The sequence below is a fragment of the Pteropus vampyrus genome, unplaced genomic scaffold (assembly GCF_000151845.1).
Source record: "Pteropus vampyrus isolate Shadow unplaced genomic scaffold, Pvam_2.0 Scaffold41, whole genome shotgun sequence".
Lineage (NCBI taxonomy): Eukaryota > Metazoa > Chordata > Mammalia > Chiroptera > Pteropodidae > Pteropus > Pteropus vampyrus.
This window is the reverse complement of record NW_011888822.1, coordinates 5,387,707-5,393,588: the sequence shown is the minus strand read 5'-3', so window position 1 is coordinate 5,393,588 and position 5,882 is coordinate 5,387,707.

Below are 5,882 nucleotides of genomic sequence, written 5' to 3'. Positions count from 1 at the left end.
TGCTCAACCTCTCTCTTTGTGCCTTGAATTTCTCATCTGTACATGGGGATAAAAATTTTACATCAACTTCACAGAGTTTCTTTTTTTAAGTTTAAGTTAGTCTTGATGGTGGTGTTTGTTGTTGTTTTATCACCGTAGTTCTCCCTTCCTAAATGCAGGCAAGACACTCTCCATCCCAACCTACAGACTCTGAAGAGATCTGAATAGAGTTTGCCCCACCCTTTTGTTAGCATAATATTAAAAGAATTGGATCCTGCAGACATCAGTTCGACTCCTAGCTTTGTTATCATCCTCATCATGATTTATTACATCATTTATTACTTCATTTAATATTTGCATTGAAAATAATGCATTGTGGCAATGCTTAAATTGACAATCAGTCTGGCTGCATAAACTATATTCGTGATCTGATATGATTTTCATGGTAAAGCTTTTCTCCAATCTTTTCTTCTTAACACAAGCCTGTGTTCCTGTTACCTTTACTAACAACTCAAACAGTAGTCATGGTTGAACCATTAAAATACAACAAATGTTTTTTCTTTTCTTTCTCTTTTTTTCCTGCCACGTAGAGTAATGTGCTATTTATTATCTCCTTCTGACTAATCCTCATTTTGTTTTTGATGCTCAGCATTTTCCTTTCTGTGCAGAGCCACAGATTGGCAGGAGTTCAAGGAAAGGCCGAAAATGCTTCTTAGAAACTATTTTAATCCCAAACAGTTAACGTTTGGAGAACAGGTCGAAACATATGTAATATAGGCACTCAAATGTAGGCAATTATCTCCGAAGGGCAAGAGAGGACAGAGAATAAAGGCCATGTTTCCCTGAGGTCAAGGGTAAAGAACTGAAGAAACGCCTTCTTTGGTTTTCCAGGGGTCACTATGTCAACTGAAGAATGAAATGATAAGACAAATGGAACTGCTTGATAACACCCAAATGAGTGTATTTATTCACACAGTTCAAGCACGACTATTGGAGCTCTTTTCCTGTCTGCTGACAGCCATTCTGAGCATTATAACAAGATCCAGAACTTGATGTCTAGAAACCCTTAATGATACTCTGTACAAAGTGGATGAAAGGTGACAAGGCTGAGGGGAATGTGAGCCGAAGTTTTGGCTCAAAAATCATGTGACTTTCAGAGGTTCTTTTTGTTGGCTTCACCCTTTGAATGACACAAAGAAAGTATCTCTTGCCTAGTGTTTCTGAAGATAAAAATGGCTGTCCCAGAGTTAGAATTGCCTTCTCTTTAAATAATGCCATTTGTGCTGTCCTTGCAGCACTGCGTGGGACATGACGAGCTGCCTCACATTTCCTTTTCCATAATTTCATCCTGCCATTTAATCGTGTGCTCTCTCTCTCTCTCTCTCTCTCACACACACACACACACACACACACACACACGCACGCACACACAATCCTTGGTAAAGCACTATACATTACGATATCGTTGTTAGGCAGTATTATTATTCAGTATCTACCATGCAGCTATTATACAATGTGATTTTCTGAAAGGAAATGTACTGTTAAAAGCATAACAACACCTTGCAGGATCGGTTAGAAGAAAATATGTGCTAAGGAGGCAGAAATCCTTGTTTAGTATTACAGAAAAATTATGACAAGCCATGAAAATTTCCATAGGCTTTTGTAACGCTCAAATCTTTCCTTTAGGACCAACTTCTATGAAAATACGCTACGCCTGGAATTTTCCCTGTCAAAGCCAGACATATTTTTTTAATTGAATCTTGCTCTGAGAGTAGTGAATTTTTTTTTTTCCCATCTGTAATTTGTTTTTTATGTGAAGGGAGAGACGTTCTGTTTCTCTTCTTTGGGAGGTTGTCATATTCCTGTAAAAACAATCAATGTTAGGCCATATATCTCTTGCCTCATCAAACTGTGATGTGGGATATAGGTATGTGTATGTTCGCAATACAGATTTTTCATTTCTGCATTTTACAGTCATATTATTGGCGAGTGGCCCTCATTTATTTTCCAGAACATTTCTAAGCTGATGACAACTCTTTAGTCTTTGTTTGTTAACTGTGTCCTGCCTGTCTACCTTTTCATGTAATAATTGCTTTCAGGGAATAAAACAGCAATGGAGTATTGCTTTGTTTAATATTTTTCAAATCAAATATACCATGGCACAACCATCTGTAAAAATACATTTCAGCTTTCATCAGATTCCGCCAAGGCTTTTTTGAGGATTAATAATCCCTTCATGTCAGTGTGCTTCTATGGCTAATGTAATATTGTTGGGCAAAGACTGAGTTATATATATGTTCTGATTCAGGTAAAAAAATAAAAGGCTTATTCAGGGGAGAAAAAAATGAAATAATTTCACACCTAGACTTTTGTTACTTTCAGAACAAGTGTCTTTGGAATAGAAATTATTGATGAGAAGCTTTTCTTGGTGGAAAATGTGGAAGCAAAAGCCATATTTACTTTTCCTATATATGGAGTCCAATTCTCTATCAAGGGAATAGTTTCTAGCAGAACTGCATGCATACTAGCAAAATGCAGACTGCCTTTCAAAGGCTATTTTCTTTGGTTGATTCTGGGGAAAGGGGTTTGTGTCTCAATTGTTTTTTCTCAGTAATTGTGACTCCTGTCCCTTCTTTTCATCTTCATGGCCCACATACCACTCTCCTCCCTTTCACTGCCCAAAGCCCCACTAACATAGAGTTGTTCCACGTAACAGGGGCTGGGAGATAGGGTAGGCTATGGCGGGGATTGCAAGATAGTATAGAACATGATGCAACTAGAATTTTAAGACATATCACTATCTTTCAAAGTTCCTTGGCAACTGCTTCTAATAGGAATTTCTTACAGGCTGTTTGGAGCCTCAGGTCTTGAACTCTCATCATATTGCCAGAGGTCTTGTCCCCAGACTGCCACGAATTTCTCTTTAGGTATTTTGATAGGAAAAAGGACATATTCAAATGTGGTTATAGAGAAGAATGCAGTGAGGGGACTATTTCATTTGAGGTCAGAGGCCAGGTATAGAGAAATAAACTATGTACAGTCAGTTGTGTTCTAACACTTGTTTTGAACACATCTATTTGTTCCAATATCATTGATGTATTTGGGAACAATTTGAGCATAGTTTTGTATTTGCTTATGTGTGATTTTATCCATGAGAAACATTAGGCGAACAAAGAAATTGGCACCCAGTTCAACCAAGCAGTGTAGGAATAACCCAAATGCGCACCCTCCTCCCCTGAACATTCACATCAGTGTTATGCACCAGAGCATCCTCATGTGGTGTGACAACGTTCTGTCTCATTTCAGATAAGCCTCCTGCTGCCACTTTGCATAGTTCATGGCTGTAACCTTTCTGAAGCTCACTTCCATAAAAAATTCTCAGGTCTTTTTCAAGGTAAAATGCAATGTTTATTGTATTTATATATTTCTTACTCACGTAACAAGTGCAACACCATTTTTATTAGCTTCCTATCTTTTCTAAATGTCACCGATGCAGTTTTTGTGTGTGTGCCTCTAATCCCATTTTTACCATAAGTCCCATGGGTTTTTTTGCACAATTTTGCATAGCATGATGAATTTCAGGAACACATATGTTACTTATAGCAGAACTGACTGTATGTTGAAGCACTCTGTGGCTGGCAATAGCGGGGAGCTGTTACACTCTTAGTTCTGAAGGACAAGGGCAGAGAATCAGTCTTTGGAAACCTGAGGGAAAGGGGCACTGTAAAAGAGGGTTGCCTAGCTTCCGCTAGCCAGAGCTCCACTATAAAGAGAGCCTACAGAGTAAGTAATCTGACCTCTCCCTCCTCCTACTTGCCAGTCTTTGGCAGAACCTCCTATTGGCAGAACCCGATTAGGAGCCAGTGGGCTAAGGGGTCTGTTTAATGTGTCCATAGAAGGCAGGTTAAGCCCATAGAGTGGGGCAGTATGGAGGGATGGATCTGAAGGTATCTGCTTGCCCAATGTCTTTGGGAAATCACTTTATAAGGAATTGTTTTTATTTTATTATGTAAATCAACTTTATTCTCTTTCTGGATTGCTCATATCTAGCCCGGGGGATTGAGGAGACACATAAAGGTGTTTTTCTGAAGAAAGAGAAATTTTCTGCCACAGAAAATGAACTGTACTCTTTCTAGTCCAATTCAAACAGTAGCCAACTTAGAACATAACATATTTTTTTCCACTTCTCATTACATGTGCCCACATATTTGTATTCATGGTCACTTCCATATGAACCCCTGAGGACAAACATATTTTTACCTTTAATGCTTGAATTTTACCCAAATTGATTGAATAATGTTAAATAATTCACTACTTTTCATGCTTGATCAACATAGGGAGAAAATACTTTTGGAACTTTAACTATATTAAAGCTGAGAAAATATTAGGTGGTGTTTATTTGTTTTTGATGATATATGTCTTTTCTTTAGTTATATCAAGGTGTAAGAGAGAAATACTGAGGCGATGGTATATTGACTTGATTACATACCTCCACTCCAATTAGTAGATTCATTTTTATAGTCTCATTATACGATAACTAGCCATTTGCCTCTAATGTTTAACTAGTGTAGTTGGAGGTGAGAGCGGGGTCAAAAGTGGCTTGAAGTGAGCCTCTGTAGGTAGTGCTGATTTTCCAGATGCCTCAGCTTGATCTGAAATTCAGAGGAGACTATGAGCTCATAGTCTTAAGGGTAATTATACAAAAGGATGTTAGAACTTAAAGGAATAAATTATCATTGATTAGGATTTATCTTCTTTGCCCAGAAACAGTCTGCAAATAAGAGGAGTGATATTTCGCATGGTCCTATAGAGTTAAGATGTTCACTTGAGAAAATTAAATACAAAAAATTTTCACCTTCAAGGGGGATTAAAATATATAACTTAAAAAAAAATTTCCCCAAAGTTTCCTTTTTTTGAAAGAAGTGACTCAAGCCTTATTCTTTCATAAGTAATATTTATTCCAACATTAGCTATAATTTACTGCATTTTAAGCTGAAGTGAAGTGAATAGCTCATATAGATTAACTTATTACTGGGAAAGTAATTTGATGAAATTGATAATGTTAAAAAGGGTAATAGAAATGCAGATTTAGATCTTTACAGGTGGCTCATGTACTTTTTAAACTGAGATATAATTCATACAACATAAAATCTACCTTTTAAAGTGTATAATTCAGTGGGGTTTTTTTTAACATATTCACAAATTTGAAGATTTTCTTCTAGTGGTTTTGTAGTTTCATCTCTTATATTTAGGGGTTTGATCCATTTTGAATGAATTTTTGTGTATAGTGTGAGGAAGGAACATTCTATTGCATGTGGCTATTAAGTTGTTCGAGAACCATTAGTTGAAAAAAGGGATTATTTTCTTCTTAAGTTGTCTTGACACACTTACTGAAAAATCAATTGACTAAAAATATATGGGTTTGTGTCTGAACTCTCAATTATGTTCCAAGCTCATGGACTTTTAGTACTAGACCAGCTGTTTTGGTCCTGATCTATAGGAGTCGTGCACTCAAATGGCTGTCATGCATACATGAATGCAGTGGGCCAGGTATACTTGGGGAATATTGGCTTTACCCAATGGTTGCCATTTGGGAATACAAAATCAAGTTGGTCATATCTTTTGATTTCTCAAAAGAAGCCAGAAATTGTATTTTTTTTTTCTGGCATAATGTCTTGATTTATATTTAGGCAACTAATTCAGTTAAAAAAAAAAGTGCCGACTAGCCAAAGAAAACACATCTTTAGGCTGTACTTGGCCCATAAACCATCAGTTTTTTATCTTAAACACTTCAACTCTTTCATTTGTATAGATAAAATGGACAAGTATCAGAAAGTTTAAGTGACTAATTCTAGGTTCCATTGGTAGTTTGTGGCAGACTCAGAACTAGATATTGGAATTTG